The sequence below is a fragment of the Felis catus genome, chromosome D3 (genome assembly GCF_018350175.1).
Source record: "Felis catus isolate Fca126 chromosome D3, F.catus_Fca126_mat1.0, whole genome shotgun sequence".
Lineage (NCBI taxonomy): Eukaryota > Metazoa > Chordata > Mammalia > Carnivora > Felidae > Felis > Felis catus.
In genome coordinates this window covers 58,529,624-58,555,200 of record NC_058379.1, presented here as the reverse complement: position 1 = coordinate 58,555,200, position 25,577 = coordinate 58,529,624, and the positions used below count along the sequence as shown (strand labels likewise).

At 54.3% G+C, this 25,577-nt stretch overlaps 1 protein-coding gene across 50 annotated transcripts in view; it reads left to right on the top strand.

Moving 5' to 3' along the window:
• The window catches only part of CELF4 (CUGBP Elav-like family member 4), a 297,686-nt gene that overhangs the window by 50,116 nt on the left and 221,993 nt on the right, over positions 1 to 25,577 (top strand). The gene's annotated exons all lie outside the window — the stretch shown is intronic.

Here is a 25,577-nt window from a genome sequence, read left to right as displayed (position 1 = left end):
AGCGGAATAGATATGTGGATTTTCAGAGAAGAGGGGGAAAAAATCATATATTGAAAAAATAAATTTCCTAACCCATTTTACACCCCAGATTTTATTACCACTGGAAGGTTTTTAAAATTCTAATTCCCTGTGCTTTCCTTAAACTGTTTGTTTACCACCAGGGGGGCTCCTTGGCTTGGGACCAAGAGCTCAATGGGTCAGCTTCGGATCAGTTTCAGATGCCTGGCCCAGGCAGTTTCACAACCCCCCTTATCCCTCATGTGATTTGTCTGTTTCTGCATCTACCTCCCTCTTCAAGTGAACTCTGAGCCCCCTAAGATCAATACCATGCTAGAGGGAGAAATCTCCCTTCTCCCCTCTTTAACACCCAGCACTGAGCTATGCATACAGTAGTTGCTCAATAAGTGTTTGCCAATGATGTGCCACACTATGGAGAGGCCCTAACCCGCCAACCGAGTGAAGGCCAGAAAACCTTCACAGGGACCTGCGGTTCCTGCTATAACACCCTCTTCCTGACGGAGTGGTGAGGAGGTCATCTTTTCAGTGCTTAACCAAGGAGCCCCTCAGATGTGGGTAGAGGAGCCAAGAGCAGATCACTTGAACACCAGGGACAGAGAGCATAAGGGCTGGGGTTGTTTTGGCCGGGTCAGATGGGGCAAATGCAGAAAGAGGGACCAAGAGGAGCTGTCAACTAGACACACCGATGTCCCCCTCTTTCCAGGGACTTGCCCTGAGCATCTCCTATGTTTGCTGGGCTCAGCAGAACCATCACCTAAGAGATGCCCGCTCCATACCTATCAGAAGGTGCGTGCAGGAACACCTACACATCACCCGTACAAAGGGACAAACTTAGGTCCCCGTGAACCAATCAGAGGACACACAGGAGAGGTAGTTATGACTGTAACTGCCATAGCCGCCAAGGGATGGAAAGGTTCATAAGCATTTACGGGAGGCTCCGTAGGAGGAGGGGGCATTGGAACTCGGCCTGAGAGCACAGGTTGGCTACACCTAAGCATAAGGACCAGGCAGAGTATTCGTTCTGGAGGCTGGGGGCAGTATGAGCACAGGCCTGATGGTGGGAATGAGCAGTGTGAAGAGCCTGGTAGATGAAACTGAAGGTTGGTGAAGCAAATGTAAGGATGGAGAAAATCAAACCCGCTCAGTAACAGCAGCCCATGCCCCGGCCAGGGATTCTTGGAGGCTTTCTCTTTGAGCAGTAGAGCTCCAACTGCAGGAAGCTCACACTGCCTCTCATCCACAAACACACGCTTGCTGAACCCTTACCGGACCACGGAGATGCCCATAAGGATGAAGTTTGCTCCCACTCCTGGGCTGCTCCCACCCTTTCTGGGGGGCCACCCCACCTCCCAGATGACAGACAAGCACTGAATGAGAGAGCCTGGCAGGCGGCAGGGAAAGGCCATTACAGCTGGAGCAGCCCTGGCAGGCTTCTTAGAAGAGGGGAAACTAGAGCTTCCCCTTGGAAGATGAAGGGATCCATACTGGAGCGTGGAAGGGAGGGTCTCTGTTTCCTTGAGGTCTCCACAGTGAGACCACAGCCAGTTCAGGTGGGCAGCAGGTGGTGGGACAGGTGGAAGTTTTCTCCTCTCTTACTGAACCCCTGGGGGAGACCCCACCCCACCTTTCCCAGCCTCTGCAACCCCTTCCTTATGCCATTAGCTTCCTGCTCCTGCCAGTATGCACCCATGGTCCCCAAAGGCCAGTAAGTCCTTCTGCAGGGAGAAGGGGGTTTCCTAAGAAGACCAAGGCAAGGAAAAGGAGGGGGGGGGGGAGGAGAGGAGAGAGAGAAGGAGGAAGAGGAGGAGGAAGAGGAAGAGTTTAACTGCCTTAAAGGAAGCTCCCTTGGTAGGGCTTGTACGGGGTGCTGTGGCTTAGCAGGAAGCCGTCTTGGACCGTGGGTCCTCTTGACCGTGCTTCTGTGCATGCTTCCCACCTAGATGCCTGGCTCTTCCCAGTGCTTGGGACGCTCATCAGCAAAGTATGAACTGTAGCTGAGAGACACTGGGAACAGTAAAGGGGCTGAGGAGTGACTTGAAAACAGGTCCTTCCTCAGAATGCCACTGGAGGGTGGAAAACACCCTCCCTCCCGGCAGTCCCTTGCTTTCCCAGCCCAGGCAAGGATACAGGAGCACAGGTCCCCAGACTGCTGCTTCGTTGCCAAGGAGACAGCAATTACTCTGAGAGTTGTGTAGGGTTTTTCTGCCTTTCCTTCTTTCTTTCTTCCTGTGTTTAAATTCTGGGCCTGATGAACTGCAGTTGGCCCGGCTGTCCCCCTCCTCCACCCCCCCGCCCCTGCCCCCCAGCCGCTGACTCTGCATGAAAGGTCAGAAGGGCTGTAAACAGTTGCCTTCCAAAATGACAGATGCCCCCTGCTTGGGGTAAGCATGGCAGGAGAGAAACCATTTGTCAAAGTATTTATAAAGTGGGTGGAGATGCTGAAGTTGTATTCCCTCCAGGTTAAAAAAAGAAAAAGAAAAAAGGCAGAGAGCCACGAGGGAAACAAGAATCCAGCAACTTCTCTCACGACCCACTCTCCTTTTTTACCAGCCGGAGATGGGTATGAGTGTTCTGTGCCTGCAGAGATGAACAGACCTGTGTGCCTGCCCTCTGCGTGTTCACAGTTTGGGGGAGACTCACACCTGGGTAGTCAGAGGCAGCGTACAGGGTACGAGATGTGTTAGACGGGTGTGTGAGACCAAGAATGTCACAGGCTGAGTTGGAGGAGAGCAGGCGTGGCATAAAGGGGTCTGGGCCTCATGTCCCGGGGGAGGCCAGAGCCCGCTCTGTGGTGGAGGGAGTTCTGCTGGGGTCACCAAGGAGGTCTGGAGGAGTATGAGAACCCCAGAGCAGAGGCACCCTCAGTGCCCAGATGCCATCCCTATACGGCAGACCCGTGCCAGCTCTGGGGAAGAAGGACAGTGTTTCTGCAGTACTTTGGCCAGCTAGGCCTAAGTAATGTTCTGTTGGGTTGGGGCAAGGGCGTACCTGGTGCACCCTGAAAATCCAGGCTAGGATATTCTGCTCCTGTGTGGGGGACAGAGGGCAATGCCGTGTGCTTTAATGTGTTAATTTCCCCCTGATGCTTTCTTCCCTTTCCTCTTCTTTTTCAAAGTAACCATTATCCATTTTAAAATGTGCAATTCAGTGGCATTTAGTACAATCGCTATGTTGTACAATAGCCACCCCATCAAGTTCCGAGACATTTGTATCACCCCGAAAAGAAACCCCATATGCATTAAACAGAGCATACCGATTAACCCATTCCTACCTCCTCCTAGTCCCTGGCCATCCCTAGACTTCCTTCTGTTTCAAAGGATTATGGACTGCATGTTCTTGATGTTTCATATGAGTGGAATCATACAATATGTGACCTCTTGTGTCTGGCTTCTTGCACTAAGCACATTTTCAAGATTCGTACATGTTGTGGCATGGAGCAGAATTTCCTTCCCTTTTATAGCTGTGTAATATTCCATTGTATGGCCAGATCACATTTTGTTTATTCATCACTTGATATAAATTTGGATCGTTTCTACTTGGGGGCTATTGTGAATAGTGTTGCTGTGAATATGTTTGTACAAATATCTATTTGAATGCCTGTCTTCCCTTCTTTGGGGTGTAATTGCTGGATCATATGACGGATACCTTCTTACTTTTTTGTGAAGCTCCAGGCTGACTTTTCTGTTGCAAAGTCCCCAACTTGATTCATATTAACTCAACACTTATTGTGTGCATACTATGTATCATGCCCTCCCTAATTCTAGGAGCTACCCTGTCTGATAAATTGTAACCCCATTTTATAGATGACAAAGTTGAGGTTCGGATAGATTAGCTCTTGGGCCATCCAACTGAGAGGTGCCAGAAACTCAAATGCCATTTCCTGGATCTTTCTACCACATCACACATGGCTCTCCCACATGGCCAGGGCACCCAGTGCCTGGATATCCCAGTTTCATGGTACTCATTGCAGAACCTGAAGTGTCTACGTGTTTAATTCCACGTGAGATCAATATCCTCTAGATTCTACTATAGACAGGTAGTTGCAGGTGCTAATATTTTTTTAATTGGAGGGGAGGACATAAAATTGATGGCATTCTTCCACTAAATTCATTTTTGTATAAGTGAGTTGGGGAAAAGCAAACTGAAGTCCACTTCAGTGGCTGAAGCCTAAGCCCTGCCAGTGTGGGGAGACTGGTGTGACCTCAGAAATGTCAAGATGGGACTTTGGGGTGGAAAGACCACATCATGGCGGGAACAGCACCAGCAGAAATCTCAGGAGGCAGAAGAACGGGTGGAGGCAGCAGCAGAGGTGATTCTAGGAGGAGGTGAGCTGCAGACTGCAGAGACAGCTGTTCTCTCACCAAGGATAGAGACAAATCTCAAGGTTTGTGCTGGCAAACGCAGAGTGACACGGCTTGTCCCTGAGGGAAAGGACCCTCCCCACCTCCCACTTCTGCTTCCCCAGCCAGGAGAACATGGTTAGCTAAGAGGACCCACCAAGGGCAGTGAGGGGCTTCAAGCCCCCAGGCCACCAGACCACCTTTGCTCACAGCATGACCTTGAACAGCATACTCGCAGATGTGATGGGAGCAGCTGGCTCGCGTCCCCTGCGGCTGCACCTGTGGCATTTGTCAGCCTGGAGTACAGGCATGCCCCACCGATGCATACTTAGTGCCATCCATCAGCCCTGCAGGAGGTGGGGGGGGGGGCACCACTCCACACTTACCTCCCTAGCACTCCACCCGACCCCCACCCTGCAAAAGACCTCAGCTGCTGAGTGCGTGATGAGACCACAGCCCCAGACCTGGACACCTGCCCTGTAATTCTGTCAGGCAATTAGCACAGCAAATGGGCCCAGAGGGCCCTGCCTGTAGGGAGTCGCCCTCCTGCCTCCAAATGCTTTCCCCTGGCTCAGGCCATGTGCTGATTCCAGACTGATGTTGCACACACACCGCTCCCTCCCCAGTGCTTGCAACCAGAATCTCCATTAGCTCCACCGCCTCTGGTGTCTTAGGCGTTTGAGGTGCCCCGATCAAACCCACCCTGTCTCACCTGCCAGGGCAACTCAGCACCAGATTCCAGCCAAATCAGGGATGAGAAATAAGAGAGGGAGGAGCCCAGATGAGGCCTGCCCAGAAACTCTGGGGAGAAGATGGCCACTCTTGCAAACAGCAAGAGGGAAACACAGCAAGTGATGATGGAGTTGTACTGGGCAGGGGCAGGGTGGAGAGGAGAAACCCACTTTGGAGATATTGGTGGGATAGGTGAGATTGAAGGAGGAGAACATAGAACTCCCAAATTTCTGGCTTGGGAGTGCCAATCACCCATGTGAGGGAGTCCAGGACCAGGGCAGGTGTAGACAAATAATGGGTGCCCTTTTGCTTGGGTTGAATGTGAGGCGCCACGCGTCCTCCAGGCCAAGATGTTCACCAGGGATGGTGTATCGGGGAGATGGACACCAGGTCACTGTGGCTGAAGGGCCATATAGCAACCACTGTGATTCCAGATGAAGAGAGTGAGGGGCAGGGACAACCAGGTATGATACCAGGTCTGCTCTCAGTGAGTTGACTTCTCACCAAGAAGCCAACATGTAAATTCCTCGAACATGGAGACTTGACTAAGGGGGATGACGGACACCAATGTCACAATGGAGGCAAGGTGAAGAAGTATGTGTTGATTTGGGAGGAAATAGGAGGTCACAGAAGGTTTTAAAGCAAGGGAGTGACAGATCCGAAGCTGGCCTGAGACTGAAACACTGAAGGCCAAGGGACAAATTAGGAGGTTATCGTAATGGCCCAGACAAGGGAAGATATGTCAGGAGATAGCAGCCAGGAGCTCACAAGGAGAGAGGTGAGATTTCTGTCATTAAGAATAACCATATAGCACAGTTCTATGCAAATGTATAAGCCCCTCATCTAAGGGGAGGGGATAGGGAAGAGGAGGCTTTCCCACCCGGGCCCAGCTCTCATTCAGATGAGAGGAAAGGGTCTCAGGGGCCTTGGGCAGGGTCCCAGGGAGCAGAGGAGGCCATGGCCATGCTGGACTAGGACCCACTTAGGTGCTTTGAGCCACCAGGTCACTTGTCCAGCAGGTTAAGGAAGGTGGGAAACAGCAGTCCCAGGTCAAACCCTGCACAAGCCCTTCCTGGTGACTGTGACCTTTGGCAGATTATTGCATCTCTCTGGTCCCTCATTCTCTTATCTTGAAACTGTCCATTCAGGAATGTGAGCTTTCCTCACTCGTTTGCACCTGTCACATGGGAACAAGGGCGCCTGGCCATCTACCTCCCAGGAAGTGAGGAGCAGTGAGGTGGAGGATAGGAGGGAGCTTAGGAGTTGGAACCAAACTTTTAAAAGTTAGAAGGGCCATAAAACACGAGGCACCGGATGTTTTTCTCCATTTCCCAGGGAAGCTCCATATCGTTAACGCACTGCCACTCTCTGATGGGTGGTAGGCTTCTGCTGGGACCGGGGACCCTGAGTGGCAAAGGCAAGCAGCAACAGCAGCGGGTGAGGGAAGAAGAACCTTCCAGGCCTGCAAGGTATGGGGCCTGTTACCCAGACACAGCTCAAGTTCAGGGAGGTCACCAGGCCCATGTTGGAGCATAAAACTGTTCCAGGTAGCTGGACCACCCTTCCCACTTTCCTCCCTGCCCTCTTGCTTCCTGGGGATGGCATGAAATGAGGTGAGGGGTAGATGGGTTTTGGGAAGCCACCCCTGTGCCCATGTAGGGGCCCATGGCTATGGCACCAGTGGGTCCCTCCTGGAGACTGGGGTGGAGGAAGCCAGTCCTGAGTGAGGACCTTTCAAGGGACCCTTCCAGGTGATCCAAGTGAGGGCTTGACCTCTGGGGAGCTGGTCTGTCCACATCTCCCTGTGTAGTGGGTTTTTTGCTTGGCTGTGTTTTCCCCAAACAAGCTTATACAATTAGTTTCTTCTTGTTTCCTAAATTATTTTTGCCGCTGCTAATTATTTCACACTCCATATACAAGAGTTATTGGGGTGGGTAATGGGAAGCAAGGGATCGTTTCGTGGGAGCATCGTGGGCTCCGGGACATGCAGGCAACTTTGATTTGTTTTTCTGCTCATCCACCGCCTGAGAGAAGGAACAGAGAGTGCTGAAAGAACAGGGGGGCAGGGAGGGGACGGGGAGGGGAGGGGGAGACACTGCGGGGCTGAGGCTTTGAAAGGCACAGCCTGCCCACAGTCTGGGAGGGAATAACTGCTGATGGGCCAAGGCCACCGCCCTACTGCCCCATGGAAAGGATAGGCTCCAGGGCAGCTCAGGGAGGGCCACATAATCCACAGGACACCTTTGCTTAATGACATCACAGGAGGGACATGTGTGAGGCCTGGCAGCTGCACTGGGAGATCTACATGTGTCACAACAGGCCTGCCTCAAATCTGTTATGCGGTTTGGAAAGTGGGGCTCAGAGAGGTTAAGGAACTCACCTGAGATCACACAGCCAGGAAGTGGTAGAGCTGAGACAGGAACCTAGGTCTGTCTGATGCCAAAGCCTGCATCTCTGCCCTGCTCCCTGCCTGCTACTAGGGTCCTCTTTGTTCCCAAGGAAGGATGCTCCTTGGGGTGCTTCCCTGGGAGGAGGGTGCTTACCTTAGTCAGGAAGGGCTTGGCTCCCACCGTCACCCCCACTTAGCCCCCTCAAGCCCACCGTGCCTGAGCCCCGGCCAGAACAGGTGTACCCACTGCCCTCTTCCCCACAGGGCACCGCCTGTGACGGTTGTGTCCTTTTAAGTTTAGCTCTGATGAAAGGAGGCTCGACTTTTTCTAACGAAAATTAACCAGGAGCTTATATGAGGAAGCAAAACTAGAAAATGTAAGAGCTGCTAGAAGGAAGGGTGTGCAGAACCCAGACCGCTTTCCTGATGCTGTGGGTCGGCCCAGCTGGCAGGGCTCGAGGGTCTCAGCCAGGTGAAGCCACTCACGCACTTAAGCTGGAGACGGGTCTGGCACCCTCCTAAAACAGCTGCTTGCTCCTCTCCCTGACCGTCCCTTGGGGACCCCCGAGGCCCTCCCTCACCTCATCAGGCTCAGCCTGGCTGGCCCTCAGCTGCCTGGGGATGCATGCTCCTGTGGGCCCCAGGCCTGCAGTGACCACTCTCCACTCCCCACTCGGCTCAGGTTCGCTCTCCACGAGGAAGCTTCTTACACTAGCCAGGTGCTGGAACTGGGACTTGCTCTACTGACACTGAATGATGTCTCTGGTCCCAAGCAACACTCTGGTCTCGCCTCTTGGTGCTCTCCACCTTTCATCAATGCACCACAGCCGAAAACAGAGCCACTGAAGTAGGTGAGGCAACGGGGAAAGGTGCTCAACGACGTCCCTGGCACCAGAAAGTGCTTCATCATGCTGGCGGTGACTGGTGCACACCTATTCACTCACAGCTAACGCTGACCGAGGCTGCACTTAGTACACGCCGGGCCTTTTCTGACACTTGGCATGTATGTTCTCATTTAAAACCCTCAGCAACCCGGTGGGGTGAGGGCTACTCATCTCCCGTTTTACAGGTGAGGAAACTGAGGGAAGAAGGGGCTAAGAAACCTGACCCAAATCCCACAGCTAAAAGGCGATAGAGGCAAGCAGTGTGCAAGCCCCGTTCCTAAGCGCTGCCCTGCATTGCCTTCGAGTGGCAGAGGCCGCACAGACCAGCTCATCCAGCTCCCCTCCCCGCCTTACACATAAAGCTGCACGTACCCCCGAACGGAAGGTGGCTTGTTCCTGGGAATAACCCATTTTCTTGATTTGTCTTGTGAGAAAGAGCTCTTCCAAGAATCCTCTCCTCTCCCTGCCCCAGGAAGCCACTCTCCTAGACCCAGTGGGGTTCTCTGTGAGTCTGGTTGCTTCACTGGAGAGGAAGGCTGAGCTCTGGTGTCACTCATCCATCCTGGATGGGGGAGGACGGGGACAGCAGAGTCCTGAATGGGCATGAGACAGGGGCCTGGAGGGAGACAACTGACATCTGAGTAGCGCTCAGGCTTTCCTACCGCCTGCTCCTTTGAAGCCCATGCCGCACCCTCACGTAGGGAAACTGGGGCAGCAATCATCACAGCCATCATTTGATGGACGGAGAAACTGAGGCCCAGAGAGGTGGAGGGACGCACCAAGCTTTGGTGGCAGAAGTGGCACTAGACAAATTACAGGATCTAGGAGAGGCGACTTGTTGGCAGGGGTCCTGGTTGGAGGGTCCCAGGGCACACAGCTAGGCACGATGCAGAGGGGGCTCTGCCAAGGGAGGGCACAGCTCTTCCATCAACTGGGCAAGGCTGGTACAGAGTGTCGTGACCCTGGCAGGCTCTGAGGGCCTCTCTGGCTTTGTTGGCTGGAGTGCTTGCTCTGGGCAAATGGCCAGTGGTCATGAGAGCTCATTGCGCCTGCTCTGGGCCTTAGGAAACCTCAGGGGAAAATTCTTCTGTCCTTTGATACAAGTGCTCCTGGAACAGAGGCTGAGCGTTCAGCCCTGGGCTGACCTTTGAGGCACAGGGTGGGCAGAGGCAGGCACTGTTCCCAGAACGATCCCAGGGGAGTCAGAAGGGAGAGAGTGCAGTGTGTGGCCTTTGGACCCAGATCCACGTGTTTAAAGCCCAGCCCTGCCTCTTCTGAGGCAGTGAATGGCCATGGACATCCTGCCTGAACCCTCTGAGCCTCAAGCTTGTCCTGGGGGATATGAAGGAGAGGGTGTCTACCTCGCAGACACGTGGCGACGCACCGGGCAGGACCTGGTGCTGTGACGCTCTGTTCAGCCCCGTGCTCACCCTTCCCTGGAAGCTGATCCATAGGCTCTGAAGGGGAAGTGGGAAGAGCAGGCCCCCTTGCCGGGTGCTGGCACAGGCCTTTAGAGTTCACAATGGAGGGACTGGAGGGGTCGGGAAGTACCGCCTGACAGAGCCGGGCTGTTGTCTGGTCCCTGGCAGATGAGCGGGAACTGGCCAGGCAGAGGGGTGGAAGGAGGCCATCCTCAGTGAGACGAGACAGAGTGCCCAGGCATGGGCTGGGGACTGCAGGGTGGTTGGGGAGGCACAGGTGGGGAAGCAGGCAGTAGAACCCGGAGAGGCCGGCAGGCTGCCACAGGTGCCCAGCGGTATCCAGGGGTGCAGTGGGGGCTCTGGCCACGCTCAAGCAGCCAAGAGCAGGTACTGGCCTTGTACTCTGGCACCTCGTCCTGGGCCACTGCACTGTCTTATGAGACACCCTGTACCACCTTTCCAGAGAGAGCTGATTACACCCTTTCTGTAAAATGAAGAACAGAAGGAAGAAAAGAAGCGAGCCCTCTTCTCCTCCCCCTCCCTCCCTCCCACTCTCCCCGAGTCCTCCCTCCCTCCCCACCTCCCCGCCTGCTCTTGCTCCCTGTTGCTAAGTAGATGGTAGGTTTATTTGCGGCTGTCGGTTCCCAGTAGAAAAATTTCGTCTTGGAGAGCCGCCTGGATGGGAATGGCTTCAGCGCTGATTTCATGGAGAAGGTCTGTGCAGTAATTAGTGTTCATGGGGGAGGAATTGGACTGGCAGGCTCCCAAGAAAACTACTCCCCAAAAGTTAGCTCGAGTCCAGAGGGCTACATCAAATCCAATTCCAGAGTGTGCGTCGAGATCGCTATATATAGACCTGCAGACGAAAACAGGCAGCGAGGTGGCGCGAGGTTCAGGTTCACGGGGAGATTGGTCATGGGAGGCAGAGGCAGCCTGGGTCTCTGAAACCAGGGACCGTGTCCTCACTGATGGCTGCTGCTGCCCACTGAGCCCTGCACTGCCCCTTCCAACCCCAACCAGCCTGGAACACTCTGCAGGAGATGGGGAAGGACAGAGGTGCAGGGAGGGAGGGGCAGGGAGAGTGGGCTAGCCCCTTGACAGCCCAGTGTGTTTCTAGGGAGCACACCATTTGATTGTAAATGCCTGCTGCCCTTCCTGGGTCCCCACACAAGCACACTCACTTTGATCACTAGGAATAACCCCTGCTTCTTCCTCTCCACCTCTGTCAAGGCTCCGGGGGGCATTCCCTGCCTCCACAGGGGGCCCCTCCATCACCCATATTGTCCCTGGCTTTCCCGGGGCCTCTGCTGTGGGAAGCATGGTCGCTGGGCCACATACCACTTTTCGAGGCTTCCTCCGTGACCCTCTCTCCCCAGCCCTTCCCTGTGCTGGCTACCAAGGGTCTGGATGCCATCTTCCTCTCCTCTCCTTCCCTTCCTCCCCAGGACAGGACTGGGCAAAGAGCCCCCTGGACCTGAGAAAGGATTGAGGGCAGTAAGCCCCAGAGGCCACCCGTGGGCTGTGGTGGCAGGGTGGGTGGAGGGGGTGGGCGGGGGGGGGGGCTCCCACTGTTCTACTTAGGTCTTCAGAAACCAGTAGAATCAGAATTAAAATCCAGAACTCTGATTCTTCCTTCCCATTTTCACCCCCCAGAATTTTGCCAGAGCCAATCTGATGCTCAGGTCAGGATTTTACAGACGAGGAAGCTGAGGTCCCCAGAAGGCCAGGGGCTTGCCAGAAGGGTCCTGTCCTGGCCTCTCATCCAAGTGGCAACTTTCAGCCCAAGATCTTCTCATACTTCTGTGCAGCAGGGGCCTTTGCACCCAGGGTCTCCCTCTGTCTGCATTTCTGCTTTCCCACCTCCAGTCCTACACTCCAGTCCTGCACCTTCTGGTCTCAGCTAGCCTGGCCTCTGGGCCATAGCCCCCATTTCTGGTGCCCTGCAATTCACAGGGTGTGTAAAGCCAGGAAGGGGCCTCTGTACTCAGCCTCAGATGAGGGCCACAGCTGCCTGGGAGCAGAAATGCCAGGGGGGAGCACCAGCAGCCACACTTTTTGTTACCCCCGCTGTCCGGCTTTCCCCTTCTAGGCCTCAGCTCCCCTAGCTGGCCTTCTTGGCCATGAGGTCCAGTCAGCTCAGCCAAGACAAAGCAGAGTTCTAAAGGAAATTTCTAGGAAGCTGAGAGAAAGGATAAAACCTGGGGATACAAAGACCAAGCCATGGCCAGCTGTGGGAGTCAGACCCATCATGGAAGTGATAATGTCAGGCCTCGGGTTGGCCCTACCTGGCACAGCTCATGAAGCCTCTTGGGTCCCTCACTCCTTCCCACCCTCAGACCCTCTGTGAGAACAGACAATAGAACCATGCACACCTCTAGGACACATGAGCGTTTCAGACCTGTGCCTCCCTCTCCCTGTAGACCTGGTCACTGCCCACCATCTGCCCAGCCAGGGGTGGGGATCCTGGATGGACTTGACCTCCACCTGCTCACAGTAATCTCTTCCTGTTCCCTTCATTTGGTGCAAATCCTTAGAGACGCACCTCTGCCTGCTGATTTTCTCTGCTTCCTACACATTTCATCCACCCAGCATCTGCTTGCTCCCTCCCCCTCAGGCTGCACTGGGTCCTCCGGCCCTCTCAGAGACGTGCTCTCCACACTCAACCTGGGAAGCCAGGCGGGGACCTGGAGTCCAGTTCTGTCAGTGACCAGCTATGTGTTCTTGGGATGATCGCTTCACCTTGACCCAGAGACACATGCATTTTTTTCCTCCTCTGTAAAAGAACAGAGTACACTTCCTCCTCCTCCCTCCCTCCTGTTCCACTCATCCATTCACTGACGAATGAATGCTGACACCCACTTTGTGCCAGGACTATGCTGGATGCTGGGGACACAGACTCATGGGTAGCAATAGAAAACCCATTTCACAGAAAAGGAAACCGAGGTCCAGAGAGATCTGGTGACTTACTGGAGGCCATTTAACTGTCAAGAGATCGCTTTCAGTAGACATTCTAATGCCGAGCCAGTGTCCATCCTTCACCCTGTGCCTCCTGTGACCACACCACGCCCTGTGCTAGGAGTGGTGCAACAAGGGTCCACAGCAGATCGGGCCGGCCCTGCCACATTCGGGCTCTCACAGAGGCCTCTTCAGGAGTCAGTGAGTAACACAGATGTGTTCAGTTCACTTCCATTCCCTCCCGCGAGGGCATCGGATTCCATGTGCACCCTGCAGAGTCTGCCCATCCCTGACTGTCCCATCTCAGCGCCACTAAAGACCTCCACTCCTCCTGACCGAGGACCCCCCCCCCTCCTCTGCCCAGCCCTTGCAGCCCACATTCCCAAGCTTTAACAATTCCTCTCAGAAAAGAAACAATTGACACTGAGGTGCCTCTTTGGGGAAGCATGAAGCCAGCTCTTTGTCACTCAGGTCCCCGCCAGCTCATTACTGCCTCCTGTCATTAGCATATTAGATACACGAGGTAAACACACTGGCATCTTAGACTCTCTGTGCAAACCGCAGCGCTCTGAGCCCCCAGGGTGCTGGCCTGCTGGAGAGCAGGAAACAGACAAGGTCCCTGTCCTGATGAGTATGTATTGGGGTGGGGAGGTTATATCAAGTAAAATGTGCAGGTCCCATACAGGGGAAGCAGACAACACCAGACAACGTAAATGCCCGTGCTGTTTTTCACACTATAAGGCGTCTTTAACATCACATCGCCACTGCTGCTCCCGACAGTGGTAGCAGTGGTAATCTCCCCACCCCCAACATCAACTAGTTAGATGCCAGGCACTCTGCTGGATGCCCATGACCCCAGCAGGTAGGGGTCACTGTCTCCATTTCCCGTGTAAAGAACCTGAGGCCCGGGTTGAGGTGGGGGGCTACATAAACTACCTAAACTGCCCGGGGCTTCCAGAACAAGGCAGAGGCTGTCAGAGCCAGACCCACCTCCCTTAGAGGCTGCAGCCCTTTCCCAGGGGTCCAGATGTCCTGCTGATGGAAACAACCGGGCCACCAGGGTTAAATGGCTTTCCCAGAGGCACCAGCTGGCTGGTGACAGAAACCATGGGGTCAGATGTTACCTTGTTTAGGGATGGGGGAAAAATGGTATATCCTGGAGTAGTCGGGAATGGGAATTAAATAGATGGACAAGAAAGAATATGGGATTCCAGCCATGAGAGAGAAAAAGAAAGGCAGGAAGGAAGTGGGGGAGGGGAGAGCTGCACTGATTTCCCCCCACCCTGGGCAGAGCCAATGATCCCCCTCCAGGAGGTGGCAGAGCCCAGGATTAAGGTCACACACTCTACAGGAGGCTGCCCCACCTCACAGCCCAGATCCTCCAGGGACCTGGCCACAGGCCCAAGCAAGTCTTTTGTTTTTGAGTGCCTCCATTTCCTACCTATAAAATGGGGATGATTATAGTACTATTCCATAGCTATTATATTAAATGATTCGATCCACGTGAAGCACTTAGACCAACTACCAACAGATAACTAAACATCAGTATTTGCTGTTATCATTTGTGCCACCAACAGACAAGCCCTCCACAAACCTCAGCTTGGTAGGCGTGCATATACGTCACGTAGCCCTGAAGTTTGTTTACCAGGGGTCTCCTTTATGCCTTTTATCATCTGGAAAATGGTGGGCTATCAATAAATCAATTGATATCAGTTGATATCAATATCAATTCCAAGTTGTGGAATGAATGAATGAATGAATGAATCATCTTTCACTCGCCCACGGATGACAGTACCACCCATCCCAGTCACTAAGTCCTAGCCTTGCGCACCCATCGGTAAATTAGGTAGTTCAATCTTCTTTCTTGGTGGGCTCTGTGGGATGTGGGTAAGACTCTGGGAAGAGGAGAAATCGAGCTGAATGCCAGGCTTTGTCCACCCGCCATGGGTCACCTTCCCCATTGGCCAATTGCCTCTTACCCACCTTGGGCGCTCCCAAGGAGAGCAGTGAATGGAGGCTGAGTGCTCTGACCCTTCCCAGGACTGGGGCCAGGTGACTCTAAAGCAAAAGCTAGAGCCTCTTTCCCTCTTAAAATGTGAGCAACTGGAGCGCCTGGGTGGCGCAGTCGGTTAAGCGTCCGACTTCAGCCAGGTCACGATCTCGCGGTCCGTGAGTTCGAGCCCCGCGTCGGGCTCTGGGCTGATGGCTCGGAGCCTGGAGCCTGTTTCCGATTCTGTGTCTCCCTCTCTCTCTGCCCCTCCCCCGTTCATGCTCTGTCTCTCTGTGTCCCAAAAATAAATAAACGTTGAAAAAAAAAATTTTTTTTTAAATGTGAGCAACTACTTCCGCCAGGGCTCAGAGAGCTTGGGGGATTAGCTCACGGAAGCCAGCAACCCAGTCACATTTGCTAACTACTTCTTTGCTGCGGCCCTCAGGTTAAATATTGCTAAATGCCTGTGATTGAACCTATCCTATTGATGTTGGGTGAAGCCCAAAGCCTGGCCAGAAGAGTAGCTTAAGTGGCGGAGATCATGAGGGAAAGACAACCCACCACCAAGAACTGGACCATGGCCTGCCAGGACTGTGTGAGATTGTTTTTCTGCTTTTAAAAAGAAAATCACATTTTCCAAACATTGATCTTGTAATATGGGACTCCTGGCTATTGGTCTTTTCAAAATAGCCTGTCTTGGATGCTGAGGTTGGAATTTCTTGGTTGGTGTGCTTCTATTTTTGTTGTTGTTGTTGTTGTTGTTGTTCTTTAAGTGGATTAGGGGCTGTTAGAAAGGAGCCAGGAGAGAGAGGCGAGATTAATTCACCTCACCTGGAAGGTCCTGAGTGCCGGAGTGTGATCAAAGTGGAGCTGGCCTGCCCTCCCTTCCGATTCTCAGCAGCTCGGCCACTCTTATGAAGCTCCCATCCCGGGACTTGTTTGAGGATGGACAGGACAGGCCCAGCCAGTGAGCTGTGGTCTACTGGGGAGACAGTTTCTGTGGACGAGAATAGCAGAAAACTCTGTTCAACCAAGCCCTTGCTTTTATGTTTTAGACACTTGGACATAGAAGAACTCATTGGAAGGAGAATCGGGGAGCACTGGGAAGCTGAGGAGAACTGCAGAGGGTGGGAGGAGCTGGTAGAGGAATCCTTCCCTCACCCAAGCAGGGAGGGCATCTCAGGTGGGGAGAGGAGCCAGTGCAAAGGCCCAGAGGTGACATGGATATGCTGTGGAGAAGTGTGACTGAGAAGGGGGACAAAGGGGAACTCAACAGCCCCCTGCCTTCATCTTTTCTTTCATGGGAGAAAGGAGTCAAGAGAGGCTGATGCCCAACCACACAAGGACATCATGGGCTAGAGAGCTGCCTTTGTGAATATGCCAGGGATAGCTCAGGCTGGCAGCCGGGGGCTTCAGGAACATGCCAAGAAGGGATTCCTCCACATTTCCCTCTGCATGGGGAAGGGGGTTCTATTGGGGAAAATGACTCCCACCTTAATTTAGCTGGACCAACCACCACGTAAAGCTCCAACAAAGGGCATTCTATGCAATTCAACAAGCATCCGCTGAGCTTCCTCTGTGGGCATGAGACACACACACACACACACACACACACACACACACGACCCGGCTAATGCTGGAGGCTACTGAGGGGCTCAGATCCTGCACCATGTCATTTCCATACACTGAGGAGCTCAGCATGTCAGGCCAGGGGTCAGCAGTGTGGCTGAGGTCAGCCAACAAAGCTGCATAGTTGTAGCAAGACGGGAGAAAGGCAAGAGGGAAAGGCAGTTGCAGGCAGGCAATGGAGATGGGAGCACAGAGGACAGAAGTGGTCTGGGGCAGGATTACCGTTCTTCTCCCGGACCAGTTGAGATGGCCTTGCTTACTCCGAGGCCCTGCCTACTGCATCCCACCGTTTAGGGATGGGCTGCATCATGCCAAGGGGGCCCCTGAGAGCCCCTTCCACTGTGGGACTGAGTAAGCTGGCTGTCCGTTCCCACTGAGTCACGCCTGGCTTCTCTGCAGGTGCTCCCTGTTCTGAGAAAATTCAAAACAGGAAGATCTAAACTCCCCAACCAGGTTGATTAGAAGTGAACACAGTTCAGTTTCTCTGCTTTAGCATTTATCCTGGTCTTTGTGAGAGTAACGGATACCCCACACGCATTTCAAATCCAATGTGGATTCTCACATAGAGCCTCTGTGGAGGAGCCCATGGCCTGACTCTGACATTGGAGAGGGCAATGGGGGTGGAGGGAGGTCCGGTACATGTGGCCCAGTGAGGCCTGGAGAGCTCAGCCGACACCACCTGGGTCCTTGAAGGAAGAGAACAAGGTCATTCCAGAGCCCTTTACCCCAAGTGCAGGTCATGGGGTGGGTAAGGGTGTGGAGGGAGGACATCTCCCGGGAGGGCCCCCAGGGTCTAGACACTGCCCAGGGCTGTGGGAAGGAACAGGAACTGAGCCCCAAACAGCCTCTTGCAGTTGTCAGATGCTGATTACACACGCCCCGCCCACAGCCCACTCTGAGGTACAAGAATGATGAGCTCAGGGAGACAACAGCCTCACCATGGCAGGTGAGGTTCTCTGCGAAGGAACAAATGGGAGTGCTCTGCGAGCTGGCCCAGAGACAAGGCGGCCCTTCAGCTGTGGGAACGAAAGCCAGCACGTGTGTCAGCGGACCAGGCTGTCCTTCTTTGCCTATGGGCTGAGCCTCGGAAAGGCTGACACCTTCCCTGGGCCAGGCTCCACCACCAAGAGCTCTTTGCTGAGAGAGGGGAGAGGCCACCAGTATGTCCTATCCAGTTTTTGTCCTTTTTCACAGTGCCATAAAGATGCTGCAGCCGACACCAGACATGTAATTCTCCAGTGCTGAGGGTGTAAACAAGGGCAACTGGCAGGAGAGACACTTGGCAAAGGCCTGCCCGCCGCTCTTTGCAGCCTCTGAGGTCCAGAGCCAGTCAGGTCCCTGAGACTGGACTTACCAGGACCTGCCCTGTGCCCAGAGGAAGAGAAAGAGAAAGAGAAGGCCGGGCCCGTTCCCTGGGGCTTCCTAGTGTAGGTCTGAGGAGATCCCGGCCCCCTAGCTTTGTGCCCATCTCTGTCTTGTGGCCACCAAGGGCAGGAGCACTGAGAGAAGTCAGAGACACACTTAGGGTCACAGTGATCCAGGGCCACGTCCCCATGTCATGCAACCGTTAACTCTGAGAAACTCTTGACTAGACCACCGTGCTCTCCTCTGGGGTTTCCTGTTTGAAGAGAGTTGGCACAGGAGGGCAGTGCTGAGCCCCAACAGGGTGAGGGTCCAGGGTGGAGTTTCAGCAGTGAAGGGCCTTGAAGAGGAGAGCAGGCCCGCAGCCCTAACGTGGTGGCTGAGGGTGTCATCTATCTCCCCCCCTGTTGAGAGGCCTGTCATCCCCACCTGCCCGGCCCCCTCTGAGGAAGATGGATGGCTCCCGCCACCATCAGGAGCTTGAGCCGAAGGGCAGATGTCCCAGACCCCCTCCACAACCCCTGCTTCCCCTGCAGCCAGCCATCTCTCCCCAGCATTTCAGCTCAGTCATTCCCAGGCAGGGGCAGAGTGAAGTTTAGCAACCACTGCATTCAATGATGTCAGTCTCTGGGAGGAGAAGAGGACCTCGGAGTTAGCAGTTCCCATAGCGGCGCATTTCCACGTGCACAAATACATAAATGCCAGGCAGACAGAGATGTGTATTCTGCCAAGGGTGAGGGGCCATCGCTCAGGGCTTTAAGGGATGCTGAGGTTGGTGTGGTCAGGGAAATCTGTTTGGAAGAGGGGAGGCTAGGTCACTCCCACAAGGACGTGTGGGCTCCGAAGGAGAGAGGCACGGCAGAGGCAGCAGGGAAAGGATGGTCAGGCTTGGGCTCACCCCATGGAGGCAGAGATGCAGGAGGAAATCAGAGTCATGGACGTGGCTGGGCAGTCACTGTCTTTCCCCTAGGGAGGAAAGAGAACCACAGGAACCGCTAGAATACCAGCAGGGAGAACTCCTCTGGACAAGGAGGGGAGAGGGAATGAGGTCTAGGTAGAAAGGACGGGGAGGCTGGAGCAGCCAGGACAGGTCCGGGGAAGATGGCAGGAGGATCACCCAGTGTCTGGGCACTGGCCAAGAAAGGTAGAGACAGTGTTGTAGTCCCATGGGTTCTTTCTCCTGCCTGTCACCAGGCCCTGCTGAGCCCCAAGGGCCCATTCTCAAGGAGCTCAAGGATTAGATGAACAGACAAGGCCCACCCTTAGGGCAGGCCATGGGTAGGGGCAGCCACATGGGAATCAAAGGTGAGATCGCGGTGGCCCATGTGGGTGCATTGGGCGCCACAGACCTAGGGACCCAAAGAGGCGGGTCCTGAAGAAGGTGCAGACCCGGGGCAGGCACAGAGCAGGGAGAACACTCCCAGAGGAAGAGCATGTACATGAGGAACTGTATCTCCCACACGTACGGAGGAAGGGGACATTTCTCCAGAAAGCTCCAGAGAGGCCACCCTTGCTCACCCAGACCACGGGGGACAGGAACTGGATTATGGGGTAAGGAGGAGGGGATGGATTGGGCCTCAGAACACCCGCAGCCCTCTTCTCTGGGAGGCTGGCAGATGTTCCTTCTCTCCTTCCCTCTCTCTATCCACCCCCGGGGATCTGCCTTAATTTCTCTGCAGCAGGGCCCGTATCTGTTCCTCTGGGTGATTCTCAGCTGCAGCCTCAGTGAGAATCACTGAGGGGTAGTGCCCCGAGGATGGGATTTCAGGAACTAGGCAGGTCTGTGGGTGGAGATCTGGGGCAGAGTGGGGGGTGTCCTGGACCTCCCAAGAAGATCACATTGAACAGGGAGCCCCTCCTTGACCCATTGGTCTGGCTGGTTGGTGGGTTTCCTGCTCCCTTCCCTTGCCCATCCCTCCCCACGCCCTAGCTTCCTCTCACTTCCTCCAGGCCAGCCAAGCACAGGCCCTGAAGGATCTGATGTTTTATTAAAGTCCAGATCTTCCTATTCTAGGGCCACCTTCCTCTGGCTAATTCTGTAATTCAATTAGTGGGAAGCCAAGGCCCGGCTGGGTGGGAGGAGGGAGCTCATCTGGAGCCTTCCCTTCTGTGATGATTACACCCCAGGCTTCAGCCCTGCTTGGAGTTGGGCAGGAAATTGTACTTCCTTCACTTCACCATGACAAGGGCCTTTTATCCCCGCACACGGGGGCTTTGTAAATTACTGCCATCTCGCGCAATTAATTCTGCCGGGCTGTGTTTTTCCCCCACATGGGAGAGGGCACTCGCCTACCTTCTCAGGAATCAGCGATGCCCCGTTGCACCATTATCCACAGGCTGCTCTACTGGAGAGGGGTGTCTGCCACCCCGACCCGCACCCCAGCCTGGTAACACCCTCCTGCCATCACCAGCTCTGCCTGTCTCCCTGTGGCTCCCTGGTTCTGGGGCTCCTTGTGAACCTCTCCCGATCACACCCTTCTCCTTCCTTCCGGTCCTCCTCTGGGCTTCCTGCTCTCTCTTTGGTGCCAGGTGTCTCTCCTTCTCCCACCACCCCCTCGGGCTCTCTTGGTCTCCCAGCCCTCGGACACCTCAGCTAGAAACTCAGCTCTCCACTTACAAGCCCTCATCTCCGCCCTCACAGAGTGGACAATCTATTCAGAGACAAGACGAGAAACTGATAAATAGGAGGGACAAGTAAATAAGTATGGTGAGTGGGAAGAGGTTAAATGGCAGCATGGGGAGGAGTGAGTGGAGGCCAGTGTTCGTGCACATGGCAGAAGTGAGAGCAGCAGAAGAGAGGCAGGTCGGTGTGAACCCGGACACGTGGGCATGGCAGCCACCTTGTGCACAGAGCCCAGGCCATCAGCTGCTGCTGGCAGCACTGCCTTGTGACTTTTCTCAAAGCATGGCATCTCTCTGCCCTCACTCCCACCCCCAATCATTTCCAAAACCTGTCCCTGCTCTGCCGGGTTGCACTTCTATTCTGCTCTGGTCTGTGGTTCAGGAGGATGGGAGACTGAGGGGAGGAGCTGGCGCTGGGGAGCCCTCCCTCCAAGACAGTGGGACAGTGGGACAGGAAAAGTGGGAGCTGAGCGGAGAGGTCATACCTCATTAGAGATTCCAGAGTCACTTCTGCGCTTCCCACCTCAGAGACTGCATCCGCGTCACTGGGCTGAATGGGAGAACTGGAGGGCAGAGTTGGGGAAGCTCTGTGCTTTGTCCATCATGGACTCCATCCCACAAACCTCAGCTGCTGGAATTCAGGACCAGAGGACCAGGATGAACACCATTCACAGTTTGCTGGAGGGAGGGAATCTGCTTCGGTTCCTGAGCTTGAAGGAAGCTTTGAGATCGGGACATAGCTGGACTCTTAAATGATAATTTCTCTCATGAAGAATTTGCCAGGAAGCTGATGCCCAATGCTCTTTGTCCCCTCAAAACCGACTGTGGGTCTGGCCTACCCATTTGCACCTACTCCATTTTCATCCTATCCTCTTTCAGCAAAAATCTTCTTTAAAGTTAATTGTGCAAGGGATGCATGAATACACTCTGGTGTCACAATGTGTCGATCAAACCAAAAAAAGTTAACGTTATGAGAGACATGCCCCACCTTCCCCCGTACTCCCTGTTTTCAGCTTGGTGTGACACCTTCTAGACTTTGTGCCATGGGGTAAATACAGATTTCGGTGCACATGAAACTAATGGAATATGTCTCCATTATGCATATGTGATGTGTGCTATTTTGCAACTTGCTTTTGCCATCTGACTGTGTCTTCCCACGCTGGTCCATTTAGGACCATGCCACCCTTTTAACTGCTGTAGAGTATTCCCCAGTTGAATCACGAAACCACCTGTATGCTGAGAGACCTTTAGGTGGTTTTCAGTTGCCGTGCCATTCTGAACAGTGGACTCTTGCTCTCTCTGTGAGCACAAATAGGAGAACACCTGTAGGGCCAGGTCAGGGAGGGAATGCTGGGCCACAGCCCCGTCCCTGGGAAAGATGTTCCCTTCTCAAGGTTCACGGCCTGGTCTAGCCTCCTCTCCCATGCTCTGTTGGCTCAGTAGGCAGAGAATCCCATTTCCTGAAGAGTCTGTGAATTCCCAAGAGGCCTCACCAGGTGTGTTTCTGAGGATACCTCAGCACGTCACAGGAGAGTGAGCATGACAGCTTTGGTGGCTGCTGAGCCGAGGCCCCTGCACCACCCTCAAAGCTGGGAGCCCCCCCCCTCCACTCCTGTGAGGAACAGCAATGAGCAACAGGAAGTCAAATCTAACTTTTCTGAGTGGGGGTTCTGTGTGTACCACCCCCTTTCCCTACCCACGTGTCCAGTGGGTGAGGCTTGGGCACCCTCTTCTCCCCTGGCCACCCTGAGCGCCACCTCAGCCTCCACCTCAGGGTGCCCGCCGTGCTCTGCAGGACGCCGTGATGGCAAATTGTCCTCCTGAAGCCACCCCCTCCCCGCCAAGCTGCCATCCCCCCAGGCCTCCGCCCTCAGCAAGGGAGCAGATGCAGTCCCTTCATGCAAGCTGGAGTCAGCGGTTAATATCTGTTTATCCATATCTGCTTCTTTAAAAAGAGCCATAGTGAGACGTGGCATTGGACTGGCTGGAGAGATCCCTTGAGAAGAGCCGGGTGGGGGCTCCTCTCTATAAGCCTCTATAAGGCTGGTCACTCCTGGCAGAGGTGCAGAGAGACGGAAGGAAGGACTCTGCCCTCTGACCTCCTGACCACCAAAGGGGGGCTTATGTTTATGCCGTGCTCTACAGTTAGACAGCGCTGCGGAGGTTGTTGGTACTCTTTGACTAATAGGTCTCCCTATTTGAGGGGGATTACTTTCCCTGTTTGTAGATGAGGACAATGGGGTTCAGAGAACAATCAGTAAGTGACCCTTGGCTGGTAAGGGTATCCCCCGAAAACAGCTTCCTGTCTGGAACCATGCATCAGTGATGGCTTTACGGGAGAAAGCAGGGGAGTGACAGTAACCAGAAGGTCTGACGCTGGGGAAATGGGCTCAGAAAGCCTTGGAGACAGGAGGCCTCCCAGCAGGGACCACCTATCACCTCTCAGGGGCAACCTAGTCCCCCCACCACTATGGAATGCCAGCATGCCTCAGTGTCCTTAGTGCCTTGGTCAGCACCCAACAGCCCCCCAGGCACTGCTTCCCTGCCCCCCTCCTACTGGCCCTGCAAAAGTTGCCAGAGGCGGGGATTCAATGCTCTTGACAAATATGTATTGAGATCCTGCCCTGCTGTGGGGCCTTGAGAACGAAGCAGGAATAGGACAAAAGCAAGTCCCTGAACTCCCTTGCAGGTTGGGAAAACTGACAATCAAGGAACAAACATGTAATGTTAATAGCTCAGTGGGGAGGAGTGCCAAAGAGAAGAGTAAACAAGGCAAGGGGTCAGAGAGTAAGTGTGTGTTGGGGAAGGGTATTGTGTGAAAGGAGGTCAGAAAGGGCATCTCCAGGTCACATTTAAGCAGAAACCTGAGGGGAGTGAAGGAGCAAGCCATGCATATAGGGGGGTAAATGTGGTTCCAAAAGTCCTAAGGCAGAGTGTGCCCTGCAGGGCTGAGAAACAGGAAGGAGGCAAGGGGGTGAGCAAGAGGAAGAATTGAAGGAGGTGAGGTCAAGGGTGGAGATGTTAGGGAGGGTCACATGGAGTCTGGGGGGGGTCCCTCAAAGATTCTGATTGACAGAGCCTGTGAGCTCTCCCAAAAATGTGGCAGAAATTCCTAGAAGCTGGAAAAAAGCAACAGATTCTTTCTTTCTTTCTTCTTCCTGGGATCCTTCCCTTGTTATCCTGGGTCATAACAATGTGGTCATTTTCTCCACCTCATCTTCCTTCCCCCTCCACTTCCTCCCCTTCCTCCCACCTCTTCTTACTCCTCCCTGTACCATCTCCTCCTTCCACCTTCCTCCTCTTCTGGTTCTTCCTTCTCCTCCCTCTCCACACCTGCCCCTGACCTTGTCCCTAGCTGGCTTGCCTGCATGCAGTGAGACAGTGGCTGCCTCCCAGTTGCAGGCAGGCACAGGCAGAGGACAAGGCCAGGGAAGGGACAGGAGGAAAGAGGCCCCCAGAGACGCAGGCAGCAGCACGAGGGACAACGTCATGGGGGCCTCTGACCGCTATTCATTTCAGTCCCCTGGTGTCTCCATCAATAACCGTCTGCCAGGACCAGGGGGAGGAGTGGGGGGGGGGGGGGAGAAGGCAGGGTGACCTGGGTCTGGATAGGGAGGGATGAGATGGGAGTGGGGGAGAGTTCCAAGAAGGAACTCACACCTCCTCTCAGCCTGGGGCAAGAGTTGGAGGTGGGGAAGGTACAGAGCCTACAGGTTGCTGAGAGTTTCTGCCTCCCAGGTTTCTCTCCCTGTTTCCTCCCTCCTATCTTTATGTCCCCTTTGCACCTACATTCCCTTCCATCTCCTCTCTGAAACCAGGAGGGGAAGGGAGTCGGAACTAATTGCTACACTGGAAGAGGAGGAAGGGGTTTTTACTGGGTGATGGAGGAGAAAGGAACTGTGGAGGATGCTGGGAGTACTCTGTGCCAGGGCACCAAGAAGCCAGAGCAAGCCCGGTAACAAGGGTTGGCATAGGCACCACCAGCCTGCAGACCTCATAGGAAGAGGGCCCGGGCCACAGGGCCTGGCACACAGTGGGTACTTGAGAAGTAGTTAACAAATGGCCATGAGAATGACCAAAGGGCCAGCTGTGTGTGGTCAAGAAGTGAGGTTGGCTTGAGATGGACTGGACAAGTCAAGACGGGCTGCTTGGTGTCAGTAGAACTTGATCAGATTCTTGGAAGATGGATGGGATTGGAAGATGGGAAAAAGAGCATGAGAACAAAGCAAGGGGGGCAGTGGACGGAAAGAAGACAGTGAAACAAGGGAGGAGACAGCCTGGAGGGGGCCATCTCTGGGGCTTGAGTGGCTTTAGAAAATCTGAGGTAACAGTTCCCCAGGAGACTCAAGCCTTCTGCTGGCCAAAGTTGACTTTCTGACTTCCCCCCTGGCCCAGGTCTTGTAGGCCTCTGAGGCCATACTCGGCCACATCTGCAGGCAGAGGAAGAGGCCCCTAACACGGGGCAGTTTGAGGGAACTGCCCGAGAAACTCTCCCACTAGCAAGCATGCTCTTTGCTTTGTCACCATGCCTGAAGGGCCAGCATTAAAAAGTCACCCCTTGAGTTAGGTACGTTGTTCTGTAAAATCCAGATTCCCTGGTGAGGCACCGTCAGAGTCACTCAGGGGGAAAACTACACTGGAGTGACCTTGGAGGCCACTGGGTCAACCCTCTCAGTTCACACCCGAGGAGATTGAGGCCACAGAGGGAACAGCATTTGCCAGGGTCACCTAGAGAATTAGAAGCACAGCAAAAGCAGGCCTCAGGTCCAGTACTGTGCATTGGTGGGCTGGACATGCCCAAGAAGCCCTTTGACTAGGAGCGTTTTGAAGCATCACAGTGGTACATGTGATGACAGGGGGACACATGGATAGCCCCATTCACTTTATTAGCACAACCAGGCCTGGGGTCCTCCCTACAGATGGAGACCATTCGGCAGACCAGGAAGGTCCCTCCTTCATCCCTCATAGAGCAGCCGGCAGCACTCCTAAGGGGCCAGAATGAATTCATGGTCAAACGTGACTAGAGGTACTGAGGGTGAGGGCTGGAAGCTGCCCCTTCAGGGAGGTACTGGGGCTTGAGCTGAAACGGACAGAACAGCACCCTGGGGAGGAAGGAGGGAGAAGGCCGAGCTAGCGCCTGAGGCATCAGGGCAGAGGACAAAAAGAGACCCACGGGAAGAGGGGGCGTGGTGGTGGGGGGAAAGATGCAGGGTGGGGAGACTTCAGCGAGTGAGC